This window comes from Schistocerca piceifrons, chromosome 5 (genome assembly GCF_021461385.2).
Source record: "Schistocerca piceifrons isolate TAMUIC-IGC-003096 chromosome 5, iqSchPice1.1, whole genome shotgun sequence".
Taxonomy (NCBI): domain Eukaryota; kingdom Metazoa; phylum Arthropoda; class Insecta; order Orthoptera; family Acrididae; genus Schistocerca; species Schistocerca piceifrons.
This window is the reverse complement of record NC_060142.1, coordinates 418,196,250-418,214,108: the sequence shown is the minus strand read 5'-3', so window position 1 is coordinate 418,214,108 and position 17,859 is coordinate 418,196,250. Positions and strand designations below refer to the sequence as shown.

Here is a 17,859-nt window from a genome sequence, read left to right as displayed (position 1 = left end):
AAAGGAAAGCTAAAATTTGGCATCACGCTTAGTCCTATCTTAGTCTCACATGGCCCCAAAGATCCGCCTGGTCACCACCACATTAAGTCCACTAATCATATACCCAAATTCCCCATGCTCTTTGCTCATCTTGGAAATTGTAGGTGGCTTGTCTCACTGTCACATCACACCGACTGTCATCGTAGTTTCGATCGCCAAACGTGTTTTGCGTACATATGGGCCGAGTGAATAGCAATATCTTTACTTCACATGAACAGTATTATGCCAGAGTGACTTGGTTGAGCGGGTAAAGGTCGCTCTACTCAGAAAAATTGTGTTACAACCGTCACTGGCTAAGACTTTTTTGTGGCTCGTAGTTTTGTGTTCCCAATGAAAATATTTTCCGTGTGCGCAAAGTGCGAAGTAGCACTGTAGTTTAGATTCCAGGTTCAATAAGTTCAATTACCGTATTTGGAAAACTAAGTGACAAGCCTCTTAATAGACAGGATAAAAACAAATGCATACCATGTCCATGCCTACTAAAGCACTGTGATCTGATAATCAGCTTCAGGATTGAGACGGCTTTTACCCTTGTTCTGTGGCAAAAAAAAAAAAACCAATGTTCGTTTCGATAGCTTAGTGGCTTACCGCGTAACTGTTGTTATCGTGTAAGTAGTCCGCCCGCGGTAGCTGAGTGGTCAGTGTGACGGAATGTTAATCCTAAGAGCCCGGGTTCGACTCCCGGCTGGGTTGGAGATTTTCCCCGCTCAGGGACTGGGTGTTGTGTTGTCCTAATCATCATTCTTTCATCTCCATCGACGCGGAGGTCGCCGAAGTGGCGTTAACTCGAAAGACCTGCGCCAGGCGAACGGTCTGCTCGACGAGAGGCCCTAGCCACACGACAATTCATTTCATTTCATCGTGTAAGTATGGAAACCAACGTAGAAATGTTACACAGACTTCTGTTCTCTCATTTATAGTCCTTAAAATAAAAATGAAAGGGTTGAGTAAGATGAAACATCCCTTTCAAGATATTCCCCCAACATTGTTAATTAGGAGCAGACACTTCGGCCATGAACAGTTGGTTCTTACATCGCGCGCCTTACTCCTACATCGGGCAAAATACTGTCACTCAGGGAGGCTAGGTGAGGTTAGTCCGCCCTTGAATTAACCTCTTGAGTAAGCATCTAGACATTCTCCTACCTGCTCCGTTTGCAGTTCTTCAGATTATGTTCCTCGGAGTCGGTGGTGCAGTTGTGCTGTAAACTGGTGACGTGTAGCTTCTCATAGGAACGAAGGTAGGTACCCTTAACAAATGGAAAAACAGTAATGCCATCACGGTGAATTTACTGACAATAACCACCATGCACTTTACAAAGATACAGTTCTAATAATAAATTTAATAATTAAATAGAAAATGGAAAATATTAAGATTGCTGTCTACAAGGCGATCTCATTTGAATTGTATCCAAGCGTCGACTGACTGACTCGATGCATTGAAAAATCTGCTGTTCAACATCGCACTGTTTCGCACTGCTTCGTATACTCTCGGGCGACTTAGTCGCACTCATTCATATAGCAAGATTCGAAGTTCACTATATAGTAATAACGCCACAGTTACTGCCCATGACTGATAGACTCCCCCTGACATTTCCCATATGAAAAGTGATTTATTGTTATTAATATTTCTGTTTAAATTTACTGTTGTTTGGCGCCCTTCATCTACGTCATCCACGATTTGTATGTCAGCCTGTAAGACGTCTTCTTACACGATGAGCCGCTCTTTGTACTAACGATCTGCTATACGCACCAGATGTGACTTAAGAGCTGCTCTAGCTACAGTAGCCTATAGTCGGCGAGAGACGATACCTGGCAGTTGCCAAAGTTGTTTCCAGCTTTCATCTACGAAGCACAAACGCTGCAGGCGAAAACAATAGTCCCCTGTACATTGAGACCAAGTTCGTAGGATAGCAACATGCACATGTACAGATGGCGGTAGTATCGCCTACATCTACATCTACATCTATACTCCGCGAGCCACCTTACGGTGTGTGGCGGAGGGTACTTATTGTACCACTACATGAAGTATAAGAGGTCGTGCACTGGCGTATCTCTCTTGATCGCAACTTCTTTATTTTTATTGGAGTGACCGGTTTCGATTCTATTTAAGAACCATCTTCAGACTCCAGAACGGTGGATGGACTCCGTGGAGCAAGTTGCGCCGACCCTTGACGCTGGAATAACTGCTAAATGCGACCGAGACTGTTTTTGATCTTTAAATTTAAATTTTAAAGATCGCTGATAATGTTTTCAAAAATTTTATGTAGCTGTCATTGGTACAGAGGTGACAAGGCTTCCGACGTGATTTTGGCCACACGAAGGGAATTAACGGACACTAATAAAGAAATGGTAGTTGGAGCTAGAAGCATGGGTCATTCCATTTTGGAAATCGTTAGGGAAGTCAATATTTCGAGAGCCACAGCGTCAAGTGTGTGCCGAAAATACCACATTTCAGGCATTACCTCTCACCACTGACAATGCAGTAGCTGACGATCTTCACTTTACTACTGAGAGCGGCGGTGCTTGGGTGGATTTGTCAGTGCTAACAGACATGCAAGACTGCGTTAAATAGCCGCAGATATCAATGTGGGACGTACGGCGAACGTATCTGTTAGGGCAGTGTGGCGAAATTTGGTGTTAATGGGCTGTGGCAGCAGACGACCGACACCAGTGCCTTTGCATAGCAGGTCACCTGTCACGCAACTTCTAGGCTCTTGACCATATCTTTTGGACCTTAGACGACTGTAAAACCGTAGCTCGGTTAGATGAGTCCCGATTTCGGTTGATAAGAACTGATGGTAACTTTCGAATGTGGCGCAGAGGCCATGAAGCCATGGATCCAAGTCCTCAACAAGGCACTGTGCAAGCTGCTGCTGGCTCCATAATTATGTGGGCTGTGTTTACGTTGAGTATATTCGGTACTCTGGTCCAACTGAACTGATTTTGTTTGGAAATGGTTATGTTAGGCAATTTGGAGATCACCTGCAGCCATTCAGGGACTTCATGTTCCGAAACAACGATGTAATTTTTTTGGATGACAGTGCGCCATGTCACTGGTCCACAACTGTTCGCGACTTTTTAGAGAACATTCTGGAATGGTTTGGTTACCCAGATCGCCATGAGTCCCGTCAAACATTTGTGGCACATGAACGAATGGCCGTTCGTGCACAGAATTCTGCACCGGCAACACTTTCACAATTATGGACGGCTATAGAGGCAGTACGGCTCAATATAGCTGCAGGGGCTTCCAGCGACTTATCAGTCCAAGCCACGTCGAGTTTCTGCACTGCGCCGGGCAAAAAGAGGTCCAACACCATATTAGAACGTATGTTACGGCTTTGGTCATCTCAGTGTAAAGCAACGACAACACTGAGACGTTGCCATAGAGACGTGTTTGATTCAGGCCGACGCACGTAACAGCCGCGTCTAGGTCATTCAGTCAGGGATCTCTTCTCCGATACGCTAGTATACCGTACTTACAATATTAACAGCATCCCGCTACGATCCTGTAGCTCTATGAGCTACTGTTACAGACAATACCGCAATGTCAGAGTCTTGGAAACAAAAAATAAATAAAAGGGCCTGATTATAACAAGGAACATCACAAACACCTGAATCCATATATTGTAACAAAAGCCGGCGGGGTTGGCCGAGCGGTTCTAGGCGCTACAGTCTGGAACCGGGCGACCGCTACGATCGCAGGCTCGAATCCTGCCTCGGGCATGGATGTGTGTGATGTCCTTAGGTTAGTTAGGCTTAAGTAGTTCTAAGTTCCAGGGGACTGATGACCTCAGAAGTTAATTCCCAAAGTGCTCAGAGCCATTTGAACCATTGTAACAAAAGCACCGCAGGCAGCTGGTGTATTTAAGAACTGTGCCGAATAATATAATCCTCATTTGCGAACTTGACAACACACAGGCCAACATCGTCATCATCACCTGCTGCATTGAAATCAGTAGCTGCCAGCCAGAAATAGTAAAATGCAGGAGGAATTGTCAGAAGGAACAGATCATTCTTTCCTGACAATAGAAAAATGTACGATGGGTATGATATATGAGCAGCTTCATGCTGCAGGTGATGACGAAATTAAAACCGCACAAACGAGCAGCCAAGTGTTCACTGCTTTATCACCCAGCACAGTCAAACCCTAGAGGAAGCAATGTTGTAGGTGCCGTAATAATACTATGAATAAACTGTTTTATCTGTGCTACGAGAAAACGAAGGATTTATAGCTGGAAATTGAAGCTGTTAAATGAAAATGATATTGTAGATTTATAAATTAGTCATTTCTTCCTTTCCATCTTTTCTAATTTACAAATCAGCGCTATGAGATTTGTAACTTAATGGACCCGAGGCAGCCACAAGCTGCTTTTATTTTTTGTAGCGTAATATACACGATAGTATTTCCAACACAGTGTTTAAGCAGATAGTCTGAACATCAATAACAAGTCCCCTGTAAATTAAAACGTCTTAACAGCAGATTTTTTAACTCGATGTAAATTTTACGCTCTTGCTGCTCTGATATAACTTTCGATAAACTTCATTATGACCTGTTCTATGATTAATTGTAAAACAAATTTTTACCTGTCACACAGATCTATTAAACGCGATCTCAAGACCTCTTAAAATCTCTGCTTCCACAGTGACATTTTAATTTACTATTCAGGTCGGACACACAATTGCATTTTAGTAGCTAGACTGTGAGCGTTCAGCACTTCATCCTCTGCTCTCAAAAACGTAATAAAATATCCTTAATAGCATTCTTCCACGTTTTTCATAACTGATGGGGGAGAAGTGTTCAGGTGCTACTAGGAAAAATAAACACATGTCAAATATTTTCCGGCAGAGTTACAAGTAATCGTAATCATTATCTTTATTTCTCTCGAATATCTCATAAATAATTGTACATTGACATTTGTTTGAATATGTACAGCGATTCCCAGCGCATCAAGCTTCTGTGGTGGAGACTGATTGTGATGCACTCACAGGAACACCACAACGTAGTTATCATTCCGGCGCTACACTTCCACAGCTCAGGTATAACCGGACACAGAAAACACTGATACAAGTCTGTAACTCACCCTCAGATACCAATGTTCCTCTCAGCCGAGCTCCTCTACGGTCCTGAAACAAATAAAATATAATGTTATTTTAGAGACCCAGTTTTTTAAACTAGTGTAAGGAACACTACCATATATTACATTTCTCTCAAATATTCTAACATCAGTATTTTATAATGAGTCATGTCTTACGTTGAGTCATTGTTTTACCTGTATTCATCAAATGCGTTCACTAAACGAAAATTCAAATTGTGTCAGAATCGTCAGAATCCTAGTTCCCTGGATTTATTGCATGAAATGCGCTAACGAGAGCACAAAAAACAAGAATACAAAATAGAAAGAATATCTAAGTGTTTGAAATAATCACTGAATATTAAATGAGCAGATCGCTTAAATGTGTGGGCTGAATTTCATTGGCCAAACGTTAATCGCTGTCCTCAGCCATTTTATCTTATTTGTATAATAATTACAGTTTTCTTTCTGGCAGTTACCAGCACAGCGCCTGCTTCGCTACTGTAGAGCACAAAAGTTATCACTCTTTAAGCGCTTTCTAAGATCTAGTAAAACGTTAACATAGCAACAATACAATATCCGTCTGATATTACTCGCAGTCACGTCAACACACTAGTACACACCCGTCATCAGATAGCGTAGTGTAGATGGTTTGATTCGTTCTCATCGAAAGGGGAAACTTTTAGTGTTTTGTTCGTCTTTAAACAAAAAAAAGTTTTGAATTAATATTACTGTCATTTGTCGTGTACATGCAGCCTTAGTTTATTAATTATTAATCTATAAAACGGGCGATTTTGGAGCTATTAGCAACAGTGTTTTACCATAACTAACGAACAAGTCCAAAACACACTAGAGACGTTCGAACGGAAGAAGTTGACACAAACCGACTATCTCGTCACACTACTTTGATTTAAAAATGCTCTAATGAGCATCACATTCTACAGACGCAGCTTAAATAAAGTGAAAATTCTTGATCTCTTAATTATCTCGTATATCATCCACAATGAAAAAGTGGTAATAGGAAATGCCTCATTAGGTTGTGGAGAAAAGCAGGATTAGTAAACGCAGTTTCCCGGGGTGAAATATTATTCATTTCTCTGCAATGGCTCCTTCAGTATTTATGAAGCTAAATGGTACTTTTTGCTAGTACTAAGAACCCATCGACAGAGCAATCATTGCCGACGGAGCTACATTTTAGTACCAACGATATGGTAAAGGGATTGCATTTAATTTTTATACATCGGAATTGCGCCTTCCGTTAAGACCGAAGCCTATTCTTCCCCTCGTCATAAAGTCAAACACGATTACTACAACAGCAATTGGATTCTTCTTACCGTAGATGTCTATAACGAAACAGCCGGCCACTTTAATCGCTGCCGACTCAATGATTTGCTGTCTATTGATAGCAGGGGGCACCATTGAGGACCATTCCCTTGAAGGCCTATAAATTTAAGTTTGATTTGTTGAAGTACATTCTGGTATGTGTTTGTGTCTACAGTAGCAATTTATTCATTTTTGCCTGATGGCTACCTGTTTCGGTACACGGGGCCATCCTGGAACCATCTGGTGATCGACAAATTTAATTACGTACTCAGAACAGTAGTCCAAGAGCAATTTACAGGAATACCGTCCCTGATGACAGCAAACGCCTGGTGTACAGTGAACCTTAAAATATAAGGCAGCCTCATATCCCTTGCACGCAATCGTCACGCTGACTTCCCCAGCAGGTGTGTCAAGTACTAAAAGGAATGGTCAGTGTTGAGCTTTAAATAGATATAAATTGTGGCCAATGGTGATAAGAGTGCACTCTTTGTAGAGTTTATTTTATTTATTAATTATTAATTGTTATTGTTATTATTATTATTATTATTATACTTCTTAAAAAAAGTCACAATATAAAAATATCTAAAGTAGCATAGCATTTGAAATTAAGAAATTACATAAAAAATACTCCCAACTGTAATAAAAAATTAAAAGCAAAATCGCAAATGTGTTTAGCCAAGTTCACATTTTACGTTATATACAGTTTATACCGGTATAAAATATCGATCTGACCATGCAGTTAAGCAAGTGGTCTTACAATAATAGCGTTAAATATTAGAAACGCAAAAGCATATTTCTATTGAAAAGAAATTCCGCGACCAGAGGCACTAGCGACGTACTGCAGTTATATGTTACTTCGCAGCCTTCAGTTGACGACTGTTGGCCGCATATCCAGTTTCCAGTTTATCCAAGCAGTGTCAATGTGTGCGCTGGGGCTCTCGACGCCGTGTCACAGCTCATCGGCGGTCCACGGCGCCGGTAACCTCCCCACCTAGGTAACATGCAGTTATGAAAGGCTGCATCGATGAGCTTTGATATTAGGCGACCACAAAGAATCACAAACAAACGTGCTGTACTGGAAACATAATCCTATTGTGGCACTGTAATCCAATTATCATGTTCTGAACCTGGTGGTGCTGTCTGTCCATAATTGATGAGCCGATTTTAAGTCCACACATTTGTGATTTTGCTTCTAATTTTTTATTACAGCAGGGACTATTTCGTTAGTAATTTTTTTTAATTTCAAATACTATGCTATTTTCAGATCCTTTTACATTGTGACTTTTTTAAGAGGTAATAATAATAACAGTAATAAATAAAATAAACTCTGCACATAGGAGGCACTATTAACACCACTGGCCGCAACTTACGTCTATTTCAAGTTCAACATTGACATTTTCTTTTAGTGTTTGAAATACCTACTTTGGAAGCAAGGGTGACAACTGCGCGCCAGGGCAAAGAGGTTCAATGTGTTTCAAGCGATTGATGCCATAAAGGATAACATTTTTGTAAATTGCTCTTGCAGTACTGTTCTAAGCATTCACTTGGATTTGTTGATCACAGAATGGCCTGAGGATGGTACTGTATACCGAAACCGGTAGCCAGTAGGCAAAATAAATAAACTGCGACTGTAGACACAAACCTATACTTCTTCAGCGCTGTACTGGTCTCTGTTCCAACGACAATACGTCAGGAATATGTATTAAGTTTCTTGAGTTACGAGAATCTGTTGACACAGTTTCACAAAACAAATGCTTCCGGAAAATAGGCGGTGTTATGCGGCTCGACCGAAGACTTGCAGACGACTACAAAGTCTTTGATAATAAGATGACATTGTCTGAAGGTATATTTGGGGTATAATTGTCGGATTTTATCTTATCTCCTTTTTTTCAATCCTTAAATTTTGTTTCAGTATTGTACGAAGCCAAAAATATCATACATTGAGAGGCACCCACTTGCCTTTCTCATACTGTGGCATCAAGCAGTCAGGCCTGCAAGATGTGTGGTTTGCCAAGCGAGTGGAATCTTCCTTAATTTATCGAGCAACATGAATTCTCGTATCTTACTATTTAGTTACAAATTATCCTCCTGTATGAATAATACGCAACGGAAACACGCATCTGACTATCAGTGATTTATAGAACTCTGACTGTACACTACGCACTGGCAATACCACATTTACCTTCTGTCTTTGATTTAACGGCTTTTATATAAATTCGGGACATTACGATAACATATAATTTAATGAAAAAGGCCACCAATCTCTTTCTTTTCACTATTTGATTTATTCCTAAACACACAAATTCTACAACCTACAACAGAATCACATGAGAAATTCCTCCCAGTGGGCATGGCTTTACGTTAGTGAATCTCTATACTATGGTCTCGTAATCTATTTACCGCAACAGTGCACTCCCTGGATCGGATGGTGGATCTTTTATTATACCTCACACTTCGCCTCTCACAATAATCCTCACGAAACTTTCCTCCAGATCGAGCGATACAGAAGGAACAGGCATACCCACAAATCTTTCGAAACTACCTTGCTACTCCCATGCAAAACACACATACCCAAATTACAAGACATACACAACACAACAATATGAAATATTACACAAAGAACGGTTACAACTTCATCACTTTCCGCTTTCCCACTTCAATCAATATTTATCCCAGTTTCACACGACACTGCCCCACTTTGTAATTTCTACTTTCCTAATGTGAACTCTGGAGATAAACGCACGTCTTCCTGTGCAATGCAAGCCATGTGGCGTTGCTGGAAAAACGGCCGACTCACCTTGATTCTCTCTCAGAGTTTAAATTCAGCGTCACACGGAATGATATTTCTTAAATACTTCAACTTATGATACACACGCTATTTCTTAAATATTTCAGCTTATTGTACACACGCTATTAATTCTTAAATATTTCAGCTTATTGTACACACGCTATTAATTCTTAAATATTTCAGCTTAAGCTCACGGAAGTATCTCAACTTATATCTACACGTGGGCTCTTTGTGACCGTTGATTTACTACAATCCCCTTAAAATTACCTGCCTCACTTTGTAATTTTCCCCACAAAAGGTCCTGTGAAAGAGAAATTATTAATTCTAACTACTCTTAAATATTCCACATCCATACCATGCCTCCACTCTTTCATTCCGGAGCACAACAAAAAAAACAGGTCTTTACAGCAGAAGGTTCAGCGGCAGAGTGCTGAAACATGGCCGTATTCTGATTCTCTCGCACCTCTCTCGAAGTGGGAGAAGCACCCTGCTACCTTATTGGTCAGCCACATTTCAGACGCTCAAAGCTCTGGTAACTTCCATCTCTTTGGTCTCACCAAAGGTAGCCAAAGGATCGACTCAAAGATGATCATATATTCCGATTCACTATCTGTGGTTAGCAGACGACCATACATTCATTCCTTTCACAGATCTCACCACACTCTATTTGTAGGGATTTATTTTGAGGGAGTGCACATGTGATCAATTAAATAAATAAATTGTCATTCTTTCCCACACTGGTATCCGGCTTCGCTGTATTAATTGAAATTGAGTTACCTTTTACACAAAAAATGTGTTGTTCTGACAAGAATTTCGTACCTATTTTCAATGTTGGGCGTTACTGTACCCTTTCACCACCGGCTACCCATGCAGAAAAAAATGGCACGGTACTATCCTTGCAATGCGAGGGTAGTTCCGAACATTTTTTTAAGAAAACTGTATTAAAACAAACGTAGCAATTCATCAAAATAACCAGGAGGAGACCTTAGCCCCTGGTGACCTCAATTGACGACCAAATGTTGTTACTTTACCAAATTGGCAGTTGTTGCATTATTGTACTCTCCACAATCCGGAGTAACGTACACATACTAATTTACAACAATCTACATGACAAATAAAACATCACATCATAGAAATGAAAAAATAATCTTGAGATAAAATTTTGCTTTAGTTACTGGGATCTTCGTTATTTTTATGAGTAATCCAAATTTCACTAATTCTAAGACAAAGAAAAATACTTTCTCTGTTGTCACATATATAGACGACAAGAACTTGCATTTCGACTAGCCTTCGTTACACTTTAATGTGAAATGTCACCACTGTGATAATAAAAATAAGTGGCTTCATTCAAAACACCAACAAGATTATTACTATGGACGACATCAAAATACATCAGTTAATTCCGATATTTGTTGTGCAATGCAAACTCTTGTCCCCTGTGACAATCTTACTGATCAATGCTACATGAACCGCTACGTTAGTATTACGCCACTGGCTTATAATTAGAGCATCATTGTACCAAATATTCTAATAAACATGCTACGTGAACTTGATAACCCAGAACAGACAAAAAACAAACACTAACTATTCTAAACACAAATGTTGATGAAATACAATTACACTTGCTGTCCCTTCAAGAATGAAACACACAAAAAAAACATTTACACAATCACAAATACATTATTCCCTATCTTGCGAGTCACACGGAAACCTTTCATTCTGTGATTTTCTTGTGGTCAAAAAGTTGCTGATAGTTTTCCTAGAACCACTGTCTCGGTGTTAAAGCTCTCCCATGGTTACCCGGACGAAAGTCTTTGAGTCACTCAAATCGGCATTTTGAACACGCACTGGACAGCAAACTGTATCTCACATTAAACACAAATGTCATAGTCACTGTCAGAGTACCATCCACACGAATCTGTTCGTCCAAAAAAATGGCCCTACAACTACTATTACCCACGGTTCTGTCCTTTCAGTTCATGGTGTAATTAAAAGTCGTAAGTTTCAACAAACAGCACTTATTCCCGCACCAGTTCAAGAAATGTCTCCTACTACAGACGCAAATGTCAATGTCCCACTCTAGTTTCTTGCCTTCATACAATAATTGTTCACCAAACGACAACTGTCCTCTAAGTATACCAAGTGTCCCACGTGCAATTCACAAAGCACACTTAACAAGTCACTGCCAAAAGTTTATGGATCCCACCATTCAGTGGTCAAGACAAAACAAAACGATCGTCCTGTCTGCTAAAGACAAAACCTTTTCCACCACTCACAACGTGGAAACACCAGTCCTTCACTTTCCACATTATGTAAAGTCGCAGTCATCCTGTTTCACGGCTCCACAGTCCAGTACTAGTTATTAGCTGCTGGTAAAGAAAATGCTCGCCGGGCTCTGCCGCGCCTCGTCCATTCTGCAGCAGCGCCGCTGCGCGCGCCGTTGAGCAGAAGAAACCACCCGCTGTTGCCTCCGCGGGATACCTTCCCCAGTCGTAAGGGTGGCGGAACTTATGAATGGCCAGTGGTACGTGCGTGTCGCCCCAGGCCGTTGACCTGCTGTAGCGGGCGCGTGGAGTGTACCCCGTCCGACAGTGGAGTGGGGAGTGCCGCGGCTCTGTCGCCTGTCGCCATGGCATCGTCAGCTCGGCCCGCTAGCGGTATGGGCGTTACGACACCCAATCAGTCAGACCGTTCCGTGCATCTCGCAACATTACAGACAAAAGGAAATTCTTACATTAAAATTATACACCCTAGTTTTCTACACATACAACATCAACATTTATCTCTTTTCTATAGACAGCCCATACTCGTGCTATTCATTGTACCTGTCGTCCCTCATACAAAACATGAAAGTGTAAAAAAAAAAAAACAAAAGGAATAATAAACAATCTATACAGCTCATAATTACAATATCAAATAGTAGGCTACTCTAACATCCTATCACAGTGAAAATATTAGAAACTTTATCCTAAAACTACAATATACAATGAACTTTTGTGCTTGTGACACACTGAAATTAATACCCCTTGAAAGTGTTCTAACAAAAAATAAGAATAATCTACATAGCTCACAATTACCTACCACATGTTATTAAATAGTAAACTACTTTAACATCCTAACACAACAAACATTTTAGAAACTGTTGACTCTAAATCTACAACATACAATGCACCTTTGTGCTTGTGACAGACTGAAATTAATACCACTTGAAAGTGTTCTAACAAAAAAATAAGAAATAATCTATACAGCTCACAATTACCTAACACAGGTTATTAAATATTAAACTACTTTAACATCCTAAGACAATAAACATTTTAGAAACTGGTGACTCTAAATCTACAACATACAATGCACCTTTGTGTTTGTGACAGACTGAAATTAGTATCTCTTTATACATTTTACATTTTATTATATATAACAACATTTCTAGGACATGTATGAACCATCCACATGATGTCAAATCCTGACCTGCCATCGAGGTTCATCCAAATCAAACAATACACAATAATGTTTTAGTTACAGATCGGTAGGATCCCCTTTACAGGAGTGGGCGCATTGATCACACTACTCTACGACTCTCACTCACCAGACATCACATTTTCCCTCTCATTCAATCCATAGATACACTAACAGAATAGGTCTAGAAGTCGGCTAACCTTAACACCACCACACTCACGACAACATACCATACCTTAGCTCCCTTATACTCAACCACATAACACATGAAGCTGTTTCAGAGATAGCATTCCAGTCTCCGAATTCGTCCTTTCACTCTGGCACCTCTCTCCATCGGCTTACCTCCGCATTCACTTCATGCTAAATATCAACTTAGAATTGCGACATTTCATCTAAGAAACAAAAATACACAAATTATTCAACCTGCAAAATAACTGTACACATTCTTGGTACCGTTTTGATTAGTTATCCTGGTACCAGGCTTCAACAACAACAACAATAAATATTATTTTTGCCAAATCGCAAATTTTATGCTAAGAATTAGATCTTACACTTATATTACATCTTACGTCAGTGTTCCACAACGTTCACCATCTGGATCTCATACTCCCTTTATGTCCTTTCACATTGTGCAGTTGTCCTCATCTCTTCATTCGTATTTCGGCTCTCCGTCCGTCCATTACTCCATCATTTCCTGGTCTTCCTTCGCCATTCGCATCAATCTCTATTGCAGCATACACAGGTCTCTCTGTAACATACATCTAAGACATCTCCACATTATTCAGTTCTACTCACCTTTATTTACCACTATTTCATCACGTCGAATCTCTATTTATTAATCACACTGCTTCACGTCGCTTCTTCCCTTACCTATCACCTTTATCCACTACTATTTATCACGTCGCTTCTCTATCTACCATCTTTATTCCCTCATAAATCATCACGTCGTTTCTGCTTGATCCTTATTCATACGACAAAAAATACGTACATACACCACTCTGTCGACTCCTGTTCATGACTCATTTGACCAGTCTATTCCGTCATACTTCCTGACATCCCGCCTGAAAATTCTTATGTTCGATTTGACCCTGCACAACGTTACACACCACAAATAAATACACTGACTATCTACCATAAATTGCCTACTTTAGATCTATCCTTAACTTTTCCATAATTTGATGTTAGAAATGTGATGAAGCCCACGAGACTGTTTTCCCTTGATCGTCTCAATCAGTACAGCATTTTCATGGACAATCCGCCTCGCTCTGAATGGTCCACTATAAAGAATTTGCTAGTTAGGAATCTAAGCTTACATGAAAATTAAATGTATGCAGAGAATATACAAGCTGGGAGAAATGGGACAGCCCAAGTGTTAGAAACTTTGGTGCTAGTAGCCTCTTTCACTAACACCAGAATCCGAACAACCATACACAGCACCTAATTATAACTGTCACCACGACTATGACATACTATAGATCAGATGGCATCTAATTTAAAAACTTCGATCACATTACTGATGTTACCTGTAACAGCAGTATAAACGTACCCTATTCCATACAGATCACAATGTTTACTTTTTACATTACGTGTTAAGTACCTGCAATAGTAAAATCGCAGTAATTATACTGGACTCCTTGGCATTATTACATCACATTTTAGCAACTGGTTTCTTTGAAGAAACAGTTCTTTTACTTTACAGTTCGAAATAAAAATTTGCAAATTTTGCTCTGAGAGACCAGCCTAACAGATGCCATTACTGGTGGTTTATTCTCTGATCAGAAGTATGGTATTTGCATTCCTACATATCAGTAGAGTATGTCTGCTACATAGACAATTTTCAGTGCCAGCTGCATGTGTTTTAAGGCAAGATGCTAAGGGCTGATATGTTGGATTTGTTTCTCCTATCCATCAACCTATTACGACAAGAAAGAAATACCAGGATTCCATGCTCTCCTGTCATTCTGATAGTTTCTGCCGTTCCTATCCTCGACTCTGTCTGACCTATGAGTCGTGTCTCCGTTCACGATATTGCTCTCATTACCCAATTCTTGTAACAAGTGCTGAAATGACGCAGAATCGTCTAAGCCTCTGCCTGCTATCACTATATCTCTGCGCAATTTCACTGGCAACTTCGCTCTACAGATCCTAATGAGCTCCCCAGGTTCGTATGTCACATCCAAATACCTATTTCGTCTCAGGATTTCCTGATAGCACGACACTGGATCTCTTATACCACCTTCGTTACCATTTCGCATCATCAATATGCTTTGCGTAACCTGGTCCTGCTTACTTTGCGACCAGAATTCATTTAAATAGCTACTACAGTCTTTAATAACTTCCTGCATTTTCGCTCTAGCCTCGTCCCTCAAATGGTTATACACAAACTTCGTTTTGAGGAGCAGTCCCCACGATGAAGGTAATGAATCTTGAAATTGAGACAGCCTTGGACTATACCCAGTTGAGTCTACCACCTGTTTTATCCGACACAACCGTTCTTCTAACTCTCTGAGTTCGTCATCCTCTTTCTGCCTATTTTCGATTTTTGAATTTATCTCACTCTCCCTCCGCAGTCTACCTGGTGGTGTTTCACCTTCGCTTCTGCACGCTAATTGCAACTGTGCTAGTTCTTCCCTATGTTTCCTATTTGTTTCTAATTGTGCCTCTTTAAACTGTAATAGTGATTGTATCTCCTCCTGGTCGGCATAAACCTCTCGCTGCGTACTGTCAGAGCCTGTTTCGCCTCTTATACTGATCTTTTCTACATCTGCGCTAATCGTATTCATTCTGACCACTACCTCCGCAACTTCATCCCTGTGTTTATTTAGCGCCATTTCCTGCCGTGTGACTTGAGCTTCCACGCTGTCTAATGCCCCTTGTTTATCTGCAAGTAAGTCCTCCACTATCTCTTTGATTCGCTCATCCGGCCACACGCCCCTATGTTCTGTAATATCGCTTTCTATTGCACTTATTCGTACCTCCAAATTATTGGCCTTTTCTTTCACAGCATCACATTCTTGCTGCACCGCATCCAGATTCTTCTCCCCCTCATCTAACCGATTATTAACTGCGGACAGACGCTCATCGATAACTGTGTGTAGCTTCCTCATTGCCTCTTTATTTCCCTTATCAATTGCCTCCAATCTTTCCTTATTTGCTTCCAATCTCTCCTTAGTCTCCCTATCTCTCTCCTTAGCCTCCCTATCTCTCTCCTTATTATCTCTATTGATTGCTTCTAATCTTTCGTTAGTCTCCCTACTCATCGCTTGTAAAAACTGCAGTATCACATCGTTATTTCCTACTTTCGACGCGCTCACCTCGTTCGCCTGAGAAACCGTAGCTTCGCTAAGGGTAGCTGCACTTTCACCGCACACCTGGCCTAGTCTCGGCTCGCCCGCGTCGTCGGGAAAAGCCCGCGTTTGTGGACAAAGCCCGCCGCATATAGGATCCCCTTGCAGCGGTCCACTGAACAATACAGCCCCTTCGGAGTGTTTGTCTTTCTCGCTCATTAACCCATGGTCAACAGTTACTTCCTGCTGCACTGCTACGTCCACCCCAGAATCGCTATTCTCCCTGGTGGCTACACTTTTTGACTGCGACCTAGTTACTACGGACATTACGCAAAAAAAATTATGAAACGATCTTCCAGCCTTGTGCGATATAGCAATTAATTACATAAAATAAAATAAAAGATCCTCACCAATCCAGAAAGAATTTCCAAACAGAAAAAATTTTACTTCTTAGCGCTATCACAATACATTCCATAAAAAAAAATCTTAACAGCAAACCCTAACAACAAAATATCCTAACAAAAACGATCCTGGTAACAAAATTATCGTGGCAAAAAATGGAATCCTGGCAACAAATTAAATATCCAGGTAACAAAATTATCGTGGCAAAAAACGGAATCCTGGCAACAAATTAAATATCCTGGTAACAAAATTATCGTGGTAAAAAAAAAACGGAATCCTGGCAGGGTCGAAATTATGAGAGGCACCCACTTGCCTTTCTCATACTGTGGCATCAAGCAGTCAGGCCTGCAAGATGTGTGGTTTGCCAAGCGAGTGGAATCTTCCTTAATTTATCGAGCAACATGAATTCTCGTATCTTACTATTTAGTTACAAATTATCCTCCTGTATGAATAATACGCAACGGAAACACGCATCTGACTATCAGTGATTTATAGAACTCTGACTGTACACTACGCACTGGCAATACCACATTTACCTTCTGTCTTTGATTTAACGGCTTTTATATAAATTCGGGACATTACGATAACATATAATTTAATGAAAAAGGCCACCAATCTCTTTCTTTTCACTATTTGATTTATTCCTAAACACACAAATTCTACAACCTACAACAGAATCACATGAGAAATTCCTCCCAGTGGGCATGGCTTTACGTTAGTGAATCTCTATACTATGGTCTCGTAATCTATTTACCGCAACAGTGCACTCCCTGGATCGGATGGTGGATCTTTTATTATACCTCACACTTCGCCTCTCACAATAATCCTCACGAAACTTTCCTCCAGATCGAGCGATACAGAAGGAACAGGCATACCCACAAATCTTTCGAAACTACCTTGCTACTCCCATGCAAAACACACATACCCAAATTACAAGACATACACAACACAACAATATGAAATATTACACAAAGAACGGTTACAACTTCATCACTTTCCGCTTTCCCACTTCAATCAATATTTATCCCAGTTTCACACGACACTGCCCCACTTTGTAATTTCTACTTTCCTAATGTGAACTCTGGAGATAAACGCACGTCTTCCTGTGCAATGCAAGCCATGTGGCGTTGCTGGAAAAACGGCCGACTCACCTTGATTCTCTCTCAGAGTTTAAATTCAGCGTCACACGGAATGATATTTCTTAAATACTTCAACTTATGATACACACGCTATTTCTTAAATATTTCAGCTTATTGTACACACGCTATTAATTCTTAAATATTTCAGCTTATTGTACACACGCTATTAATTCTTAAATATTTCAGCTTAAGCTCACGGAAGTATCTCAACTTATATCTACACGTGGGCTCTTTGTGACCGTTGATTTACTACAATCCCCTTAAAATTACCTGCCTCACTTTGTAATTTTCCCCACAAAAGGTCCTGTGAAAGAGAAATTATTAATTCTAACTACTCTTAAATATTCCACATC

The 17,859-nt window shown here is 40.4% G+C and overlaps 1 protein-coding gene across 1 annotated transcript in view; it reads right to left on the bottom strand.

The window, feature by feature from the left end:
* LOC124799045 (forkhead box protein B2-like) overlaps nucleotides 1-17,859 on the bottom strand; it is a 588,988-nt gene that overhangs the window by 428,334 nt on the left and 142,795 nt on the right. Inside the window, exon 4 of the mRNA XM_047262583.1 lies at nucleotides 5,121-5,163. The gene's annotated coding sequence lies outside the window, so the exon portion shown is untranslated. The remainder of the gene's footprint in view (nucleotides 1-5,120; nucleotides 5,164-17,859) is intronic.